Source organism: Anastrepha ludens, chromosome X, assembly GCF_028408465.1.
Source record: "Anastrepha ludens isolate Willacy chromosome X, idAnaLude1.1, whole genome shotgun sequence".
Lineage (NCBI taxonomy): Eukaryota > Metazoa > Arthropoda > Insecta > Diptera > Tephritidae > Anastrepha > Anastrepha ludens.
The window spans coordinates 41,632,088-41,655,888 of record NC_071503.1 but is presented as its reverse complement, the minus strand read 5'-3'; the positions used below and the strand labels follow the sequence as shown (position 1 = coordinate 41,655,888).

Here is a 23,801-nt window from a genome sequence, read left to right as displayed (position 1 = left end):
CTTGCTATGAGAGAACCAGTTGATCTTCCTCAAGCGCTTCACCTTTTCCTAAAGCTAGAGAACCAAAACTTCAGTTCTCATTACGCGTTGAGCAGCAGTAGTCAAAATAGGAAGCCTCACGACTTCCGAGCACCTCTCCCTCCCAAAAAATTGACTAACGAATTTTATCCCCAATTGGCATATATGCCAAGACCCCAAATGCACCAACAAAACCCTCCAAATCAATACCGCCCTCAGGCTCTTATAAATAACTTTCATCAGGCGCCCATTAATAAGTACCGCAATAACCAACCTTACATACCATTAAATCAACCTCTTACTAAACCTCAACCCCCTCGGCCAGAACCAATGGACGTCGATAAGTCCCTTCATTCAAAAGCTGTTAACTATATGAACAGACCACAGATAAATAACCAAATGAAAAGAACATCAAATTTTTCACAACAAGTTCCTTTAAAACAACTGCGAAACTTCCTCATATACCTAATGACGAACCATTTTTTGCAAACTCCATTGCAGGAAAAATCCAAATCACTCATCATACAATTGTCAATCTTTTCGGCAAAAATGCCACAAGCTTAAAATTTTTCATACTTACCACATTAAATTCCTTTGATGGTATTATAGAAAACGACAGTCTAAAAGAACTTCGTGCTACAATTAACATACATGACGACACCCTGACATTAGGTAATGGCATTAGAATTAGAATTAAACAGAGCCTTTCCCCTACAGTTAATAAAATAGATGTTAGAACTGACCATATGACAACTACACAAAAACCACATATAAATAACTTAACAAAAAAGCACCCACACCTTTTTACCGAACCGGACGAAAAACTTACTTACACCACTACGGTAGTTGGAGAAATCAGGACTTATTCAGATACCCCAGTTTACACAAAGTACTATCCATACTTCGTTACGCAAGAAATAAAAAATTTGTTAACGGGCGGAACTATAACTCACCCGTTTGGGTTGTACCCAAAAAACTAGATGCATCAGGCAAAAAGAAATAAAGGTTAGTAATGGATTACAGGAAATTTAATACATTGGCTATAGCCGACAAATACCCAATCCCAGAAATTAACGAAGCCATCTCACAACTATAACAAATACTTTTTCGTTCTTGACCTGAAAAGTGGCTTCCATCAGATTCCATCAAAGGAATCCGACATTGAGAAGACAGCCTTTTCAATTAATAACGAAAAATATGAGTTTACTAGACTCTCATTCGGTCTAAAGAATGCACCCGCTATTTTTCAGCGAGCTTTAGACGACATTTTGAAGGAACATATCGGTAAAACATGTTATGCCTATATAGATGACATAATAGTGTTTGGCAAAGACGAACAGAGCGACCTCCAAAATGTCGAAAAAATTTTTCACTCGCTAGAAAAAGCGAATATGAAAGTCCAATTGGACAAGTGTGAGTTTTTTCGAAAGGAAGTCGAATTTTTAGGATTCATCATATCCCCGCAAGGTATAAAAACCAATCACGTCAAAGTAAGTGCAATTCGAAATTTTCCATGTCCAAAAACATTGAAAGACCTTAGATCTTTCCTCGGACCCTCGCTTTTGAGAGGGGAAGATGGACGAGTGTCCAAAAATGCCTCCAGCATAAAGCTAGTTGAGTTCAATAGTCACCTTCAGGAATATAAAAACAGCGTTTTCTTCAGAAGAAGTTATTTTATCATACCCCAATTTCAAAGAGGAATTTCACCTTACGACAGATGCATCAAACTACGCTCTAGGTGCTGTCATCGAACAATCAGGAAAGCCAATTACCTTCATATCCCGATCACTCAATAAGACAGAGGAAAGTTATGCCGCGAATGAAAAAGAAATGTTGTCAATAATTTGGGCCCTCATTTCACTGCGGAACTATTTATACGGATCCGCTAAAGTTGTAATTTTCACAGATCACCAACCTTTGCATTAAGCAACAAAAACCATAATGGAAAAATGAAAAGGTGGAAGTGAATCCTCGAAGAATATAACTACGAGATGAAGTATAAACCCGGAAAAACCAACGTCGTAGCATTAATACTCTTACAACTACAGACCATAGCGACGAAAGTTCCTCACACCTCCTTATTCCGGCCACTGAAGCCCCCATAAACGCTTTTAAAAACCAACTGTTCTTAATAATTGGCAACACCGATAGCTACTCATTCCAGTAACCATTTCCTAGTTTCCACAGGCATACGGTTACAAAATCAAATTATTCTAAAAAGGACATCATAGACATATTTAAACGCTACCTCGACCCTTCACTCGTCAACGGACTATACACCACAGAAAGACTGATGGGTAAAATCCAAGAAATATTCCCGCTCCAACATAAAAATTCTCTACACACAAACTCTTCATTCTTCTTATGACGATCTCTACTTCTTCATCGAACATACAAATTCTTGACTATAGTAAACCTCAATTAGTAACAATAGACAATAAAAGAAAAAATAAATAATTGGCGCGTACACTTCTGTTAGGTGTTTGGCCGAGCTCCTCCTCCTATTTGTGGTGTGCGTCTTGAAGTTGTTCCACAAATGGAGGGACCTACAGTTTCAAGCCGACTCCGAACGGCAGATATTTTTATGAGGAGCTTTTTTATGGCAGAAATACACTCGGAGGTTTGCCATTGTCTGCCGAGGGGCGGCCGCTATTATAAAATGTTTTTATTAATTTTGCCTTCACCGAGATTCGAACCAATGACCTCTCTGTGAATTTCGAATGGTAATCACGCACCAACCCATTCGGCTACGGCCGCCGAAGCATAGAATATTTTGTTTCAACAATAGACAAGCGAAAATACAGGACGCAACATTCAGACTTATTCATCTCATCGACCTGGAAAAATACGAACAATTTCTGACGGAAACCTACAACGAAATAACTGGCCAAATCACCAAAGACAACCTCCTATATCCCGTCCCAAAACATGAAACAATCCAAACTTTCGAAATCCTTAATACCCTAAAACCTATTAACGACATTAAAAGGAAAAGGTCAATTGATATATTGGGAACGGCATGGAAATTTATAGCCGGATCTCCTGATCACGAAGACTTAAATATAATAACTAATAATTTGAATAATCTAAATGAAAACAATGCCAAACAAGTAGTAATAAACAATGTATTTGAAAAACGTATACATAATATAACTGGCATAGTAAATAAGATGTTGAACACCATCAGAAAAGATGATAGTATTGTTATGGAAACTATAGTAAATTTGCAAAACAAAATTAGATTAATAAAACAAGAATTAATTAATATAGGATACTCCATTCAATGGGCAAAGAGCGATATAATTAACTCTGTATTACTAAGTAAAGAAGAAATCGAATTTTCAATTAGCAAACTAAAAAGGGAAAATGTTCCATTTACGAGTGCCGAAGATGCACTAAGATTAGCAAAAATAAACGTTTTGAGTAAAGATATGAAAATCATTTATATTATTAAAATACCCCTAACATTAAGTGAAACATTCAAAGGCATAATTGTAAGACCTGTTAAGAAAATGAATAATATTATAATTGAAACAAAATACAAAGAAACTCCAAAAGGAAAAGATTAATTGTATGGTATCAAAAATAAATGTGAAACTTGCAATGATTTAATGATTTGCAAAGAAGCAGATGTCATATATATTAGTAATGATTTATGTATATCTAGAATAATGAATAGCTTAAATTCTACGTGTAATACCACCAATGACCACCACATACTCGTACCAACAATAGAAAAAATAAACAAAGGCGTAATTCTACTCAATAAATTCAGCGGTAAAATAGAAGCCGATAAAATGGCACAGGGGATAAACCGGACCCATGTTGTAATATTTTACAACGCTACCATTAGAATCAACAACAAAGAATATAGTAATATAGAAGTAATGCCAATTACATCTATCCCAGCAATATTACAGCCAACTCCATTAGAGAAGGACCATATCGAGATACTTTCGCTCGAGTCCCTAAAGGACTTACATATAAACAACACACATAGAATAAATTCTCTCAAAAAGGTAACACTATCCATCGGAGGCTTAATATCCATAACATCCGTGATAACCATAGCGATATTCATTTTGCTAAAGAAATATCAATAAAGATACAATACATCGAGAAAGAAGTATCAAAGCCTAAAGCAGGAAGCCCGCCACAAGAAAGTGACATTCCAACATACGTAAAATTCAACGACTTACCCTTCTATTAATGATCGAGGACAATCATACTTAAGAGGGGAGGAGTTAACACCACACCTTACAACACCTCGAATTGGACAATAACCCCATGGATTAGTGGCACCGATAATACATCCGGTGAATTCGTTATAACCGCTGACGCTGCATCAGCATTCCACGAACATTTATATCAAATTAGTAAATGTATCGATCAGCAACAATAATGAGTCAACAACAGTCAGCATATTGATGGTCGAAATAGGTGTAATGTAGAAGTAAGAAACATAATGTAATTAATCTTAAGTCGAGCTTAAACGAATAAAGACAAATGAATCGGACAATAGTCCGATTGTCCTTTTTAAAAATTAAAATCGAAACGTAAAATATTAACTTACATATTTGAAGGTTATTGTACATATTTGAAGGTTACTGTACATACAATTCTGTGTCTATGAATGTGCGCTGAATCTCTTGTGAAGTTTTGGGTAATCGCCCCTAAATTAATATCATCACCATCCTCGCAATTATTGCCTTTGTTTTCGAACCGCTGTCGTAAAATTTTCATAGATATCAATCGCGCTACTATGTACTGCACTTCGTGTGCTGTGGGATGAGTATTAATACCCTGACTAGCTCGGACCCGATAAAAGAAATTTTCTAGACAGTCTTGGTTTAACATTCCAAGGAAAATAAATTTTAAATTTTGATGCTGTTGAAAAAGCTCCTCGCACATTTCGAGCATCGATTTTACTGTAGTACGGAAGCGTTGGATACATTTAATAGAGGAATATGTACGCATTGTAGACATGGGACTAAAGAACTTAGTAGTCTTTCAACTTTGTCCCTATCAACTCTCTTCAGAGGAGACCTTAATGGATTTGTTGACTGGAAATGCTTTGCGTCGAGTTCATCAAAAAATCATTCATTTCTGTAACAAATATCTGCGTGGACTTGGCAAAATTTATCAAGCTTTCGTCGTTACCAAATAAATTTTGACTACACATCATGTCAATACCGGACGCTGCCGAATTGCTCAATACTTGTGTTGCACGTGAAACGCTAATTTTTTCGAAAATGCTTGAGTAAATATGAGCCTCCGTCAATTTTGGCCAAATTTAAAATTGGAATTCTTTTGATCAATATCAAACAACTTCCTAATGACCTTAAAGCTTGCAGTGCCATGGCCGCGTTGCTCTGCGAATGGCTGTGGTTTCTAAGTCCACGCAGATCTGATTGCTATAACTAGTCTGCCTGTTTTCCTCTAATATCGAGTATTTCTGAAACTCTTCCAGAGTTAAATCTTCTTCTACTTGCTTAACTACCCTACTATAGGTTGCAGTGACGGGCGGGCAAACCCAATCAGAACCAGCACTAGGCGTGCAACTTCTATTAACTGCCTCTAAATTAAAACAAGGAAAATCCCCTTTCAAAAGTTTATATTTTGTAACCAATGTGGGTTCAAAATGGCGTTGGCAAATAAAAACCCTGTCAGTGCTTGACACTTGAACGTTGCAAGGCCCAATTCTCACGGGTCTCTTCGTCCCCAGGAAACCCACAAATTTTAACTTTATCCTTACGCACGCAGCTCTCGATACAGCAGCTCCGTTTTTTCTTTTTTTTCGGTCCAATTGTTCGGTGGAACATCATCATGGCCTAATTAAAATTTATATTTTTATTTTTACAAAATTTAAGTTGATGTTGATTGTGAACTACACCTAAACGACGACGACACCGTTGGACTTTTTTTTGGAGTTATTTGAAAGAAAAGGTATACATCGATAAGACAGCAACAATTCAACAGCTAAAGGATGAGATAATTTGGCACATTAACGGCATAGAACCTCCATTATGCCTCAGCGTCATCGAAAATTTGGACTATCGGATGGAGGTATGCCGCTGAGGCCGCAGCCGCCATTTGACCGATATTTTGTTTCATACGCCATTGACCCTTACCAATATTATCATAATAAAGAGAAATGACAACAATTTCCAAAAAAAATTGTATTTTATTCAAAATCAACACCGGCCCTTGAAACTTAACCACCCTTTACTTGGCCTAAAATTAATTGCCCAAATTCAAAAGTTTTTTATAAATAAATAAAATAATGAGAAAGTGCGCAACTTGTTTTAAATAAATAAATCCCTTCTCTACTTTCTATTTCATGCATGCATGCATTTTAGCATAAGCATATTATATTCTAATATTTGGCGCAATTTTCATATAAGCCTAATGTACATATGCCCTATGCTAAAATATATAAACTTGCATACATACAATTTCGCGCAATTTTCATAAAAAAAAAAATAAATAATTGGCGCGTACACTTCTGTTAGGTGTTTGGCCGAGCTCCTCCTCCTATTTGTGGAGTGCGTCTTGATGTTGTTCCACAAATGGAGGGACCTACAGTTTTAAGCCGACTCCGAGCGGCAGATATTTTAATGTGGAGCTTTTCCATGGCAGAAATACACTCGGGGGTATGCCATTGCCTGCCGAGGGGCGACCGCTATTGGAAAATGTTTTTCTTAATTTTGGTGTTTCACCGAGATTCGAACTAACGTTCTCTCTGTGAATTCCGAATGATAATCATGCACCAATCGATTCGGCTACGGCGGCCGCTACTGAAGATGCTACTGAGAAATTAAAAGGTACTTTAATAAATTGCTTTGAGGAGCTGTGCCCACTCAGGCGAAGTAGACAAGGAAAGCGGTTCCTTGGTGGAACCCTGAACTGTCGAAGCTTCGTGTACGGTCCAGAAACCTCTTAATAAGGCCTTAAAGATCCAAACAGAAGAGAACTGGGCCAATCATCGACTTAGACAGAGAGAATATAAGAAACCGAATGGAAAGCCAAACCTGCATCCAATAGAAATTTTGGCAGTAATGTCGAAGAAATTAGGGAAACAGCGAGACTTTGTAAGGTCCTTCATTTAGACCGCTCAGTCAGGCTGGATTCCATTCGAAAACCTGGTGGTTCATACACCATTTCCAAATCGGAAACGTTTAATGCTCTACTCGAAACCCATTTTCCGGGTAGTGGAACTCTCCCTGAAGTAGAGAGTGGCTGAACAATAGCGGTAGCGACTTTGGAACCTCTAGGTACAGTTAGTATATTGCTAGTCGGGTAGTAACAAAATTATCGATGCGGTTTTCCTTATCTTCCATTGAAAATATTAAGTCCCCTGGACCTGACGGAAGATATCCAGCAATGCTTCAAAAAGGAGGAGACAGGCTGATTGAGGCTCTGAAAAGGATCTTCACAGCCTGTCTTGCACTTGGTTAACATCGGATAAGTCCCTAAGGAAGCCTTGCACGAAAGGGCAGAGAATTCTTGACAAAATCGATGACTGGTACATGAGACAAGGTCTTTCCGTTAAGTCGAAGAAAACACTCATAGACTTGTTTACGAGAACACGGAAATTGAATGGACTTAATTTTTCAAACACTGGATAAGAAGCTAACTTGGGAGACAGACGTTTCACTAAAGGTGAATCGCGTATTAAGGATTTTTCAGCAATGCCGTAGAGCCTTTGGCAAAACCTGGGGTATGAAACCTGCTGTGGTTCTATGGATATACACAGCACTTATCAGACCAATCATCACTTACGCCTCTGTGGTCTGGTGGCGACGAAGCATGGTTAAGTCCACAATCCGGCAACTACACAGGCTGCAAAAAAGTGTATGTTTATGCAGCCATGAGTACAACCACTGGTGATGCCCTTAATGTGATGGTTGATTTGCTCCCCCTGAACCTTAAGATACAACAGGAAGCAATAAAAGCAATGTGTAGACTCCATAAATATAGTTTCGGACCTCGGGACACAGAGAAATCCTTAAGATGCTATCTGAGCAGTATCCTCTGTTTTTGGCACCTAACGACGACTTGATACCCACAGTATCATTCGGAAGGAAAGTTGATGTCAGATTTCCATTGCGTGGGCAATGGAGCAACCCAGAATGCATGCAGGAAGTTTGACGGATATTTGCTTTACCGATGGGTCCAAGAATGAAATAGGGTCTGGAGCCGGATGGTACTTAAACGAAAGTAATAAGTATCACTATGCTGTGGGGGAAACGGCAACTGTATTCCAAACGAAAGTTTTTGCCATCCTTAAAGTAGCCGAATGGATAATCGAGAGGAGATGGAGCAGGAAACAGATTGGAGTTTCCAGTGACAGTTAGGCTGCACTGAAAGCTCTGGAGAACGCGAAGCAAACCTCAAAGAATGTTCAGGAATGTAAGAAGTTTCATTCTGTCCCAAGATAAAAGAGGCTTGTACTTATATGGGCTCCAGAACACTCCGATGTTCTAGGAAACGAAATTGCCGATGAATTGGCCAACCGGGGACCAGCGGTTCCCCCAGAAGGGCCAGAGCCATTAATCGGAGTCAGTTCCACAGGAATATGAATTGAATCAGCGATTATGTTGGCAATTTGCATAAAGAGCGATGGTCCGGTCTAGAACGCTACAGAACTACAAAGTGTTTTGTGATAAGTCCGAACAGAAAACTGTTAAACTTTCTACTACTTAGAAGGAAAGACATTGGAATCATCGAGGACCCGGTATGCCTGTCATGCTTGGAGGAGGCGGATAGCACTGAGCACTTTCTCTGTGAGTGTCCTGCCTTTTCTAGAGCACCGCTACGAGTTTTAGGTTCCGATGTCGTGAGAATGAGTAATATTCGTTCTCCAAAACTGGACGATATTTGAAGATTTGCCAAAGAATCTGGAAAATTCTCCTAGGACTAACTATTTCTATCTCTGTCTCTATTATTTTCTTTCTTCTCTTTCTCTGATCCTTTTCTCCTTCCTTCCTTGACTATCCACCCTCTTTCGAGAGCTTCAAATACAATGAGCTTTTTAGCCTGAGTGTTTTAGTAGCCACCAAATCTGCTGGTGCTCCTTGGCTCGACCTTTTCAAATTAGAATTTCAATATGCAGTCTGTGCGCTTTGGGAACCTTAATAGGCTGTTGACGTCTAAGCCAGACAGTTGCTCGAGACTCTTGAACAGCGGTTTCCCCAGGGTTAATATTCTGTCCTTCCATAGGGCAGAGCATTCACAGAGGAAATGGAAGATTGTTTCCTTTTTCTCCGGTTGTTGACAACTACGACAGTATGTGTTGAGAGGTATGCCCATTTTGGCTGCTTGTTCTCCTATAGACCAGGAGCCATGTTATGACTACCGTATTGGCGTCCCGTGGATTCATGTTTGTCAATGTCGTCGATTGCTTGTTCCTGCTGATTTTGCATTTCGTCTGGTCTCTCCATCAATCTGCGATTCGAAGGAATTCTAGGGAGATTGCATTCTTGACTGCACCTAATAGTGTGAATACCGGTACTGCAAGAACGTTATTCATGGCAAATCCCCCTCTTGCCAGTTCGTCGGCTTTTTCGTTACCTTCAATATTCCGGTGTCTAGGGACCCAAATTAAGGTTACTTTATGGCTTTCACTCAAGGTTATTAGGCTATTCCTGCCTTGCTCCACCACTTTAGAGGTTGTTGTAGCCGAATCCGGTGCCTGGATTGCAGCTTTGCTATCCGAAAGAATAGCGATATTGCCCTTACAAGAGTCTGTGATTAGTAGCCTAAAAGCTTCCCCAATTCCCAGTACTTCCGCCTGGAAGACACTGCTGGTATTAGGGAGACGCATAGATTTTTGAATTCCAAGTCTATCAGAATATATACCGTTGGAGCTATTATATCCACCATCCATTTTACTGCCATCTGTATAGACTGTAGTGTCGAAGTTGTTTTGAGAGAATCCCTTATTCCATTCTTCCTTAGATGGAAAGAGAGTGGCAAAATTCCTATTGAATATTGCCGTCGGGACGATGAAGTCTGTCCTCACCGAGGTTATATGAGTTTGTCGCAATAATAGACTGGCATGACCATAAGGTTTTACTTTCCAGCGTCCCGCTTCATTTAAATGGTGGTAAAAGGCATAAAGCGGTAAAAGATAAGTTCTGTTTTGGATGGCATCTGTATTAACATTGGTAAAGACCGCCATATCCAAGAATGCCGCCATGTTATAATGTTTGTTCTTTAGAGAGTTCTCTATTGTTCGGTTTACCTCGTGAATCGCTGAGGTGAAGACTTTAATTTAATTAGTATTTTATTAGGGTGGGGACTAGGATTTGTTTCTTATTGTTTAGTAATTTATTTTCAACATGTAAAGCCTCATAATGCTAGAATATTAACTGCATTATCAAATCGAATAGGTGATGTTGCTTTTTTAGTAGATATTGCGTGAATATTAAATTATGGAAGTGGAAATTATATTTTTTATTTAGAAATGACGGAAAACAGAACAGAAACTCAAATTATTGGAGGATTAGTTATACTAGCTGTTATGGCAAATAAAACTCAAATGGCATTTTCATCTTGACTACCTACTGCATTCGGTTTTCTTACTCTTGTTTCTGTATTAGTTCATTTTTCTACACTTGTAACTACTGATATCTACATATTTATTAATTCGGTTTAATATTTTATTGTGTGGTTCTGGAATAGGACAAATATAACTTTTGATATTTGGGTTAACTATATTTATGGGTGGATTAATTTTCAACTTGATTTGAAGAAAATTTGTGCTATATTTACTTTAAGTCGATTGGGTTAATAATAAAAATTGTATCTATGTATACCTATATATTTGATTCTTTTTTTCTTTTATGGAACATAGGGCCTCGACAAATTGTTTCCAGTGGTCCCGATTTTGCGCCAGTAATTCAATTTTGTTCCATGTTTTATTCGTCATTTCCGTTTTGATCTCTATCATCGGTCTCCATGTGTTTGGCGGTATCCTCTGCGTCGGTTGCCCTGCGGGTTCCACGCAATTTTATCTATAGGGGTTCATAAATTAGCTTTTTTTCATTTAACAAGTCATGTTTTATTTAAGGCTCTATTATTAACTTGTGCCGGGGCTATAATTCATTATATATTACAATATATATTTATAAACAATTTCGCGGAAACAAATCTAATATGTAAACATGCATACAAATCACACTTGCGTGTCGCTCTCTTCCTCTCATTTCTCTCCGGCAGCCATATTAATTAATTCCCTACTATTAACTTTTAGTGAAGAGATTTCTCAGTTAATTGTTTCCTTTACGTCAATTCAGTACAATTTAAACTATGGATTGCTTTGCACCGAAACAATACGCTGAAATAGTGACGCTATACATCGAAAACAGTCGTTCTATTGTTCTAACTCAACGCGCATATCGAAAAAAGTATCGCGGCAAACAGGCTCCGTCTGACAATACTATTCGTCGTTTGGTGTCGAATTTTTTTGAGCATGGGACAGTAGAAGATCGTCTACCTGCCGTTCATCAACGACCAAGACGTTCCAATGAACTTGTTGAAGCAGTGAGGGAGAGTGTTGCCCAGAAGCCAACAGGGTCGTATTGTCGTCGCGCTCAGCATTTTGGCGTCAGTGGAACCACAATGCGGCGCATTTTAAAGGATAATTTAAATTCGTTTCCGTATAAAGTGCAATTGGCACAAAGAATATTGCCGACAGACCATTCTCGTCGCTTGGAATAAGGCCAAACAGTCACTCGAATGGTTGACACTGAACCCAGTTTTGGAAGCAAATTTTAATGACTGACGAGGCACATTTTAACCTCTCTGGCAGCGTGAATAAACAAAATGCCGCATTTAAGGACTTAAGAATCCACACGAGATCCATGAAACGCCATTGCATGACCTGAAATGAACTATTTTGGGCCGGCATTTGTGCCAAAATCATCATTGGACCATATTTTTACTGAGAAAACGAAACGGTCGATGGGAACCGTTATCGATAGATGCTGGCTCATAATGTCTGCCCGCAAATGCCTGATAAAGGTTTAGACGGTTACTGGTTTCAACAAGACGGTGCACAATGCCACACTGCCAATACAACAATTGAATTTCTGCAACGAAAATTTCCGGAATGGGTTAAGTGAAGTGATATGGGGGCCAGTCGATGTCGCCTCTTTTTCCCACTACACGTTCCGGAAATTTTCGTTGCAGAAATTCAATTGTTGATGAGTTTCAATCTGAAGATAGCATTCATAATTTTGGTTAATTTAATTAGAGTGATTAGGTGATGAGGTCAAAGCCAGGTGCCTTTTTGGATTTTATTTTTTTATTTCATCACATAATTCAGAGTCCATTACTGAAGGAATTCCGTCGTGATCGTTGAGGTAACATGATTCCATTTCAGCCGCTCTTGATACGTCGAATGGCTTGAAGATATTTTCAAGGTATTCAGATAAGGTATTAGCTTTCTCTAAATTGGTTTCTGCCCATGTGGTATCTGTTTTTATTATTGGTGGATATTGTATAGCTGGTTGTGAAAATCTTTTCGCGCATTTCCAAAGTGAGTAATCGGTGCTGTGTTCATTCGTTAGCCCTTTTAGGTAGTCACTATGAGAGCGGATTTTAAAAGCCTTTATCTTTTTAGAGAGTTCTTTTGTTATTTTATTTAAAGTAATTTTATCAGGTGGGGATCTGGATAGCTGCCATCGTCGGCGTGCTTTGCGTTTTTCTCTAACCATTTCTTTTATTTCTCTAGTGTACTTATGTCCCGCTGAGATAGTTCTTATAACTGGGGTACTGCGCCACGCTACGTGTTGTGTGCTGTTTGACAAGTTCAATACTTCATCGTCAAGAGCCTCATTACTATTTATTTCTGGATTGTCTTTATCATCCGACAGTATCTTTCTAAAGTAATCCCAGTCAGTGAATTTATTCGTTAGTGTAAATTGTGGTTCCATGGTAATTACACTTTTATGTATTGTTAAGTATATTGCAGAATGGTCCGAGTTTAAATCTAGTCCACTTTCTATGCGCATATATTATGAAGAAAAACTTCTGGTTGTGAAGAAGTCTATAAGGTCAGGAATCTTCTGTGGATCTGTTGGCCAATACGTTGGTGCTCCAGTAGAAAGTGTGCTGCATCCAGTAATTTGGAGCGCCTTGTATAATTCTCTGCCTTTTGTTGTGATAATTCTCGACCCCCAATGGGTATGCTTAGCGTTAAAATCCCCGCCCATTATGAATCCATGTTTATGGTTATTGATTAGCCGCAGGTATTGATCACACGTGATCTTATGTCTTGGAGGGCTATAGACTGCTGTTATTGATAAATTTTTACCGCAATTAATCGAAATGGTTATCGCTTGAAATTCATTTGTAGAGAGTCTTCAAAATGTTTTATGCTTTTTTTTATAATGATTGCAGCACCTCCACGTGCGCAGTTATTTGGATGTATTGTATGGTATGTCACAAAATTTGGTAAACTAAAATACGATTCCTTGGTAAAATGAGTTTCCAAAATCAAACAGATGTCGATTTTTTCAAAACTGAGGATTATTTCAAGATCATTTTGATGTTTCAGTAAGCCATTTGCATTCCATAACATAATTTGAAAAAGATTGGTCATTGGGCATAGCGGCTTTTCAAGTGCTAGTGTGAACTCATTTTGTTTTGTTAGTTTTTCTAGGACTTGATGCAAAATATTTGTATCTTCCGAATGATCATTCCCTTTTACTATTTGGCAGTATGTTGGTCCATTAGTTATTGATTCAGTTTTTTGAAGAGTGAGATTACGTGCAGATATTTTTGGATTGTTTTCTGTGGGTTTTATAGCTGGTTTTTTTGCATTAATATCTTTATTTTTGATATCGTTTTTTTTGTTACCGGATCTCTAATCGCGTATCTTTTGCAACTTCTTAGCAACAACACAGCCTCTACAGCTAGCTGGATGAGCTTCACCCCAGTTGCAGCAATTTGGTTGTACTTCTTCAGGCTTATTGCAATCAATTGTTTTGTGTTTTCCAGTGCATTTGACGCACCTTGGCTGTTTGCCGCAATAATTTTGCATATGACCATAAGACTGGCATGATTTACATTGAAGAATTAGTTTCGATTGTTTCACAGCCTCAATCTTAATTACGGAGTGCAGAATAGTTTTTATTTCATATATTTTTTTAATGCTTTCACTTTCATCAAAGGTGAGAAGAAACATATCTAAAGGTTCTTTTGATTTCCACTTTAATTTATTGATGGCGTTTGTGGCTTTAATCCTTGTTCTTGCAGATCAGCGACTATTGTTTTTGCATCGTTTGAGTGATGTAAATTTTTCACCATCACTTTAATAGGTAGAGATTGCTTATTTTCGTATGAGTACCATGAAAGATTCATGGTAGTTGACGTTTTTGTTAATTTTCTATATTCATTGGAGTCTGATGCGTTAATTTTGTATACGTTATTGTTGAGAAGTTTAATAGAGAAATTTTTTTGTCGCGTTTTTGGCAATACTATAGATTTTTTGGTATTCGCATTCTTTCGATATCATTATTGGTGGGGGCCGTGGACCTCTTTTCTGGTTGATCGCCGAGCGCGTTGGGTAGATCCCTCGAGATAGTAGGCCCTAGAGCTTCAGGTAATAATTTCGGTGATAAATCAGCCTTCCTTTTCTTACTGGGTCTCTTTTTCAATACCCAGTCCGCAGACTATTGACCAACTAAAGGCAAACATTCGTGCCGAAATCGACGCTATAAAACCCGAAATGTTTGACAAGGTGATGATAAACGCAGAAAAAAATACCAGTTTGTGATTGCTAATAGAGGTGGCCACTTGATTGATATTGTTTTCAAAAAATTGTTTTAATAAATTGTAAATAACAAAACCAAATAAAAATACCTCACTTATACAAATCAGTGTTTTTTTTCAAAGTTTTTCAATGTTTTGATACCAAAATAAAAGATGGCGCACCTTGTACATACTTACATATCTATGTATTTATAAGGACAAAAATGCGAAATGGTAAAAATTATGAAATTTGTTTAAATCTGAACCAGAAGAATTCGGAATTAAGAGGCTGATAATTGATAAATATATTTTGTGAGCTAAACTATCCTGAATCCTTCATATTCGGGACTGTTTTTTTCCTTTTCCTAGCTCTTATATATTCGATGCAATTAAGTCTGAAATGAGGTTTAAAAATGTTTTGTTTCTTTTCTGAAGCATTTCAACAATCCAAATACGTATATATTTCGGACGATAAAATAATGTATTTGTTCCCTCGAAGAAGACTTTGTCCGACGCAGCCAAGCAAGTTCTGCGCCGGGCGCACAGCAAAATATACGAGGTCTGTTCAAAAATAAGATGAATTATAAAATTTCGCGGGCTACGTGTATTCGACTTTCGATTATTTTTTTTTTAATGTTCGTCCACTCGTTTCGAAGATATGTTCATATAGAATGTTTAGTTTGTTTGTGAAAGGCATGAAAAAGACAAGGGCTCTGCATGTTCGGCGATTTTCTGCAATCGAAAAAATGGATCAATGGAATTAAATGCTCAAAAACAATTGAAATTTTGACAATGGCATACCGTGAGAGTACTCTGACAAGTGGTATAAGCTTTTCACAAAAGGACAAGAAGATGTGAATGACGACGCTCGCTCTAGACGCCCCAGCGCATCAACAACCGATGAAAATGCTGAGAAAGTTAAGAAAATTGTTATAGAAAATCGTTGAATAACAATTAGAGAAGTTGCTGAGGGCGTCGGTCTTTTCGGAAATTTTGGTCATGAAGCATGTGGTAGCGAATTTCATTCCAAAATTGCTGAACTTTGACCAAAACCATGCATGAGCATGGCTCAGGAATTGATGAATGATGTCATCGATGCTCCAGGTTTGCTTAAGAGGGTCATAACTAGTGACGAATCATGGGTATATGGTTATAACATCGAAACTAATCTTACCAATGGAAGAGTCCAGGAGAGCCAAGACCGAAAGGGCAGAAAATCGCCGAACACGCAAAACACTTGTCTTATTTATGCTTTTCACAATCAAACTAAACATGCTATATTGCTACACCCTTGAACATAAATAAGCAAAAATAAAAAAATAATAATCGAAATTCGAATGCACCTAGTCCACAAAATTTGAAAATTTACCTTATTTTTTGAACACACCTCGTATACGTAAACATAGATACAATACAGCAAAAAAAGGAGCAATCTGCTTTCATAGTAAGTTTCTAACTTGACGACTATATTATTAATTTCGTACAGTTTTTATTAATTGGATAATCCCTTACGTGAAGATATATTTTAATTAAGTATGTAGCATACGTATAATTTAGCATTAAGTATGTATTACTTTTGTAGCAATGGCAAGACTGTGAATAGAGATTAGCATAACATTCTACACGTGTATAATTTAGCATTAAGTATTGTAGCATACGTATAATTTAGCATTAAGTATGTATTACTTTTGTAGCAATGGCAACACTGTGAATAGAGATTAGCATTACATTCTACACGTGTACTATTATCAGAGAATGTTAATGCAATGAGAAGGTGCAAATGTTACTGTGAGCTTTTTTTAGTACAATTGAGACTTGAAAGATTTGTAGTAAGGAAATTTAGCACACCGAGTTTATAGACACCTCACTGACTTTTGCCCACACAAAAATTAGAAACACCACACATATTTCACCTCAACACACAACACATTTCTCACCTCGACATTAACCCAATTAAATTTTAAATATTTTCGTATTTTTGACATAATAAGCGAATACGTAAAATTTGTTACATATTTTTTTTTTCAATTACATTAAAAAAAAAAACGAATTTAAAAAAAAAAAATTTATAAAAAAAAGTTTGCGCCGGGAATTGAAATCGAGTCTAACATGTGGCGAGGAAAAATGGGCGGTGCGTTATTTCTTCGTATGCGTTGTGAACAAAAGGTTTGGGATGTCTACGTACATATGTATGTATGCGCGCGACGCGAATAAGTTTTAATAAATTCTGAAAGTAATTCATGAAGTTTTTCATTTCATACATTCATAAATGAACGTATACTCTATATGAACATAAATGATGGTATCTGACAATATACATAATATGTAGGTATATACATATCAATAGGAGGTATTTGCATTCGAAAAATAAAACGGTTTAAGATAAATCAACACTTATTTTATATTGTATGTCAATTTATAGTTTATGTATTCGACAGCATTTACATACATATGTATGTATGTACATTTGTATATGAAAAACAATAATGCACAAGCGCAAGAACATCATATCACATATGCAAGTATGCCCAAATAACCTTGACTTATGTACATATGTACACATGTCACAGCCCATCACATTCTTACAAGAAATCAAATACACATACGCACTAGTGAATGAGTTTCTTCCTTATAAGTGCAAAAACAATTCTGCTCTATGTATGTATATATACCCACTTTATGTCCTATCATATATACATATATAGCATATATTACATATATAGCTACTTGCCTTCTAAACTTCCTACAAAATAATTGTATTCATACAGTCAGCGTCAAAATTATAGCACATTTAATTTTTTAGTTTTACTTTTACATATGTTACGAATGATAAATTTAGATTCATACAGTTCCAATATATATGTAATAATATATATAAAAATAGTGATTATGGACAACCAAAATTAGTAGCTCTTCATTAAAGTGAAAAAAATTATTTTCGTACTGCGTCAAAAATATAGCACATTTATGGAATCAGTGAGTTTTAAACACATAACAATAATAAATAAAGAAAAAAACTTATTCTTATAATGAGTGGACCCTCCATTTTTCTTTATGACTTCAGTCAAGCGATTTGGAAGTGATTTAAATAGTTTCTTAATATACTTTTGCGGAATCTCGTCCCACTGTGCTAAAATGCTGCTTTTAAGTTCGTCAATACTATCATACTGACGATTTTCGGAGTAAACCTTTCTCGCAAGAGATTCCCAACAATTTTCAATTATGTTTAGGTCAGGAGATCGGGAGGGCCACTTCAAAATATTAATGTTTTTTTCGTTGAAAAATTGTTTTAAAATTTTTGCTGTATGCACAGCTGCGTTATCCTGCTGGAAAATTAGGGAACCTTTTGTAACATGATGACCACGGTTTACCACTTCGTTGCCAATCAGATTTATGTAGTCTCTGGTGTTCATTCTTGAAGGTACAAATTTAATTTCACTTCTTCCGCGATAACCAATCCCGGCCCATATCATGACACATCCTCCTCCATGTTGGCGACGGCTCAAAACCTTAGGCTCCTCCCGCAAGTCGTGGTAATAGTAAGCCCAACCATCCGGTCCATCTAAATTGAACTTTTTTTCATCAGTGAACATAACACGCCGCCAACGTTTATTCCACTTTATGTGCTCTTCTGCAAATTGTAACCTTTCTTGCCGATGCGTCGCTGTTAGTGGTGGCTTCCTTTGAAGTTTTTTGCGTTGGATAGTTTAAGATTTTTGCAAAAATCTTTGTACATTACGTACACGTGTTTCAACACCAGCAGCTTCTGCAATTTTCTTGGCAGTGGGGTCAGAATTGGATGCAACACGCAAAATCGCTCGCTCTTGTCTAGTCGTAATTGATTTTGGGCGGCCTCCGGAATGAGCTTTTCCATAATTCTCGGGATCTTTTAATAAATTTGAAATTACTTTACGGCTTCTATTTAATGGTTTTGCAATTTCACTTATTTTTGCTTTGTTTTTATGCAAATTTAGAGCCACTTTCACTTCTGCACTGTTAAGCTGCGCTCCTCGCCCCATTGTTATCAGTACGTGTTATTTTTTTTTTATTATTGTACAAAATAAACACGTTTTTTTGCGAAACAAAATTATTGTCCACATTTAACGACTGTCCATCAATAACTACGAATTATTTTGTGCAAATGTGCTATCATTTTGACGCACAGATTTCACACATTTTTCAGATAACGGTAGTTTAACTAATAAATATTTACCGCTATGCCGCTCAAAATGAGCAAGTGGACACATGGGACAAAACAAAAAGAATAACAAAAGGAATACAAACATATTGAAGCAAGTTTTAGTTTATTTGTGATTGTGCTATCATTTTGACGCTTACTGTATGTTACTACATCCATGCACGTTCATACATTCATGCATATATGCGCAAGCACAGCGCTCCCTTCTTGCTTCCGTGTACTTTTGTCTTTCATCAGTCGATATTCCTAATATTGTACTTACAAAAACACAATACTTTGATAGACGCAAAAGCAACAGCAAGCGCAACGCGATAGCCGCTTTGCCACCACACATTCTAAAATGTTCTAGAACACAACAAAGACACATACATCACATGCGCATGTCGCCCAAAGCTAAAATCTAAGCCTAGCGACTACAAAAACAAAATACATTCGTAGACGCAGTCGCAGCGACCATGATTCTATCAGCGACGGCGCTGAACAATTTAGAACAAAAACAAAAAGTTCATTCATAAGTTCGAGCTCATATTTCAATTTCATTCATAAAACGAGCCGCCCATATGCCAATTTTCGCGACCATTCGAAAATAGTCAATATTGGAATATTTCGCGTGGAATTATTTGCCAATATTTGATAAATCTTGAATTTTTGTCATGTCGAGTGGCCGCGGCTCCGTATGTATGTATGCACCCTTATATGTATGTAAATATGTCTTCTAACTGTTCGACAGTCGCGAGTTAATGCGACTTAGATTCCTTGAACAAATCCAGCGAATCACACATTTCTGTCCGCAAAGCCGCATATATATACCCTATGATCAAAAAGTACCGGGAATGTTTAAATAAAACATAACAGAGTTAAATTTCAGGCAAATTTATATTATCTCCTTCAAAATATGACCCGTCTGAAGCAACACACATGTGCCAACGTTTAACCCAGTCCTCCAAACACCCCCGGCAGGCCGACATGGCCTTCAGCTCCTTCGTCGTACTCTCTTTGATCAGTGCGATGGCGCGTTATTATCTCGCAAAATCCAAGAATTGTTTGCTCACATTTCCGGCCGTTTGCAACGTACAGCATCTCTCAAAGGCTTCAAAACGGATAAATAATATTCTTTATTGACTGTCTGGCCCGATGGAAGGTACGCATGGTGGACTATGCCTTGGCAATCGCAGAAAACAGTCAACATCACCTTCCCGATTCTTTTTGCTCATTGGGTACACATATCCCATCTTTTCACTGACGGACAAGAAGACGGTCGCAGTTTTTGTTTTTTATATGCATACATTTTGCGTTCGTTGAAGGTTTGTATATAGGTATTTATATATATTTATATACTTATGCGCGTATGCGCGTTTGGCTTTCTGGATGCATCCATGGATATTAAAATTAGTCCAGTCAAAAGAGACAAAAAAAATAGCCAACTAAGTAAGTTTAGGAGTATGCGAGTTTATGGTTTTATTATGTAAAACCCATCACTGTGAACTTAAATTTGAGTTTTCGGGGTCGGGGGTTGTGTCCCGCTGCCGCCATCTTGGAAATAAGGGTGCAACTGGTTTTTGCGATTATCTCGTGAATTTCGAAAGTTACGAAAATTTTTGTAGATAATAATATTATCTACAACTTTCATTCAAAACTTTTTTTGTAAAACTAATCATAAAAAAGTTATAAACAAAATTACGCGAAAAATTAAGGGATGCATTTTTTTCAAGCGTAATAACTTTTTTTTATTGATTTTATTGAAAATATACATCAGAGCTTTTTTATAGAGCATTCTTTTGTGAACATTTTTGTCTAAAAGTTTTTTTCGCTATCTTCATTTAATCTTATGATTTTGAGCTGCTAAGCGGAGCAACCAATACATTAGCGAAGCGCGTACATGATTATCATTCGTTCTTATTTTGTACGAGATTATTCATTCTGCATACCCCCTTTGAGATAGACCTGTTGTGTATATATGTATATAAACCTACCTACTATATATATATATATATATATATATATACTGAAGAGGAAAACAGTAACAAAATGTAATACTTTCTATTTCAACACATTTTTTTTGCATGTTTTAACGAATCAAATATTTTTTTTGCATAACTTTATTGGCATGTATGTACTATCTTTCTCTCAAACCGGTTTGGTGTCAATCTAAAACAACAACACTAGTAGCAAGCAATAATGCAAATAAAGACAAATGTTACAGTTTTGCACTCAATCATTTTTTTATTTCTTAGAATAAATAAAATAAATATTAATACGTTACGCTAACGCCAGTGTACAGTTTCTCGAAGTATCAACACGTGTTGTTATTGATTTACGTTAAAATGTCTAATTGTTTTGTGTGTGAAAAAGTGATTGAAGATGATAAAACATCTCTCACTGTTAAAGCCAAAGGAGTAAAAACTCTGCTGGAAAGAAGTACTGCGAAAGGTCAAAGCGATCATCAGCATTTTTTACTTAGTGTTTCGCAAGTTACAGTCCACGCTGCTTGTTATAAATAATACTCAGATAAAAGAACAGACAAAGTAACACAACGTAGAAGTGGCAGTACTTCCAACTTCCTATGATACAATTTTAACAGCCCTTCTTTGTGCCATAGATAAATGTAAAACAACTAATCAGAGTACCTGTATCGTAACATTAGACCAACCTTAGTATTGGAAATCTCGTGACATCGTAGCTTCTGCTGATAAAAATACTGATTTATCTAAAGTTGTTTTGCGATTAGGAGGTTTTCATTTACTTATGTCATTTCTTGGCTCCATAGGAAATATTATGTCTGGCAGTGGGCTTGAAAACGCTTTGAAATTCATCTATGCGGAGAACTGTGTTCAAAATATCATGTCAGGTCACGCATATGCAAAAGCTGTAAGAGGCCACAGCTTAGCATACCTTTCATTGGCTAAGAAAATAATGGATACCATTGATTTCAGTGATAACGACAGAGACATCATGGAAGATACAATTTGTAATATTGATAGAACAACTATATTGGAATCCGCTGAGTCTGAGACTTTGAGAAGTGTTGCTGATAAATTTGAAGGTGCCCTGGACGCGCTCGAAACCAAAGGCCCAACAGCAAAACTTTGGATCCAATACTTAAAAATGGTGACGTTGATGAAAAATTTTATTGAAGCTGAACGGTCCGGACATTGGTCTTTACATCTAGACACAATTCAAAGAATGCTTCTCTTTTTTCATGCCAGCGGACATTTCCTATATGCAAAATCCGCTCATTTATATCTTCAGGACATGAGGGAATTGCATAAACAAATGCCTGCCCATGAATTCCATTCTTATACTACTGAAGGACGATTTACTATCAGACGGACAAACAAATTTTGGAGCGGAATAATGTCTGATCAAACAATTGAGCAAACACTAATGAGAATGATGAAAACATCAGGAGGATTGACCCATGGTCGTGGCATAACCGACAGTACACTTGCTTCTTGGACGTTAGGAATGATACGGTTGCAGGATGTATGTGAGCAGATTGAATCTTTCTGTGATATTAGGATGGATAAATAAAATATAAATATAATTGCGTATTGATATTCGTAAACGCTTATAGGCTTCGCTTATGTATTGGTTGCTCCGCTTAGCAGCTCAAAATCATAAGATTAAATGAAGATAGCGAAAAAAACTTTTAGACAAAAATGTTCACAAAAGAATGCTCTATAAAAAAGTTCTGATGTATATTTTCCATAAAATCAATAAAACAAAAGTTATTACGCTTGAAAAAAATTCATCCCTTAATTTTTCGCGTATTTTTGTTTATAACTTCTTTATGATTAATTTTACAATAAAAAGTTTTGAATGAAAGTTGTAGATAATATTATTATCTACAAAAAAGTATTTCACAAAATTTTCGTAACTTTCGAAATTCACGAGATAATCGCAAAAAACCAGTTGCACCCTTATTTCCAAGATGGCGGCCGCGGGACAAAACCCCCGACCCCGAAAACTCAAACTTAAGTTCACAGTGATGGGCTTTACATAATAAAACCATAAACTCGCATACTCCTAAAATTACTAAGTTAAATCTTCTTTTGACTGGACTAAATATTTTCTCATCAATATGTGTATGTAAGTAGTTCAGATTTGACTGAAGAGATTAAATACATACATACATATATGAATGCATATTCATATGCTTTGCCTTTATGGCTGTTTTACATATAAATCAATTCAAAAGAAGTAGGAATAATTTTATATAGAAAATAAATTTATAAAAAACAGGTATTAGAAAAGCTGAATACACTATTTTAAATCAATTATAATTAAACCAAATATAAAAAATGAAATAAAAATATCGAACAAAGAAAAATACCTAAGGGACTTGAACCTGAGTCAAATACGGGACGATGTACTGCATACACGACACGTCTTTCGAGATTACGCTAAACTACAATTACTAATGAACTTTTCTAAATCACTCATTTATTCGATTCGCAGTTTTATATGCACATATTCTGCGTTAGTTGAAAGTTTGTATGCGTAATTATATGCATATGGATGTGTGTATGCGCGTTTGGACGTTTCTGGACGCATATTAGAAAGATATTTTCTTATCAATATAATTTGGATTTGATGAAAGAGATTAAAGACATATGTACATATTTTCTGTTTTGATTGATTTATATAAAAATCAGGTCATATCCAGTATGAACTATTTTATACCGAAAAGAAATTTCCATTTATGAAATACAGAAAAACAGTATTTTAAAGAAATTTTAATTAAAATAAACTCAAAAATTTTACCAAACTTTCCTGGTTTGAATTGTAAAAAAAAAATGTTCAAGAAAAAAAATATGACTTTAGG

At 36.6% G+C, this 23,801-nt stretch overlaps 1 pseudogene; it reads left to right on the top strand.

Annotated features, from left to right (window-relative positions):
* Positions 1-3,689: 3,689 nt before the first annotated feature.
* On the top strand, positions 3,690-11,254 carry LOC128869975 (NADH-ubiquinone oxidoreductase chain 5-like; annotated as a pseudogene).
* The last annotated feature ends 12,547 nt before the right edge of the window (positions 11,255-23,801 follow it).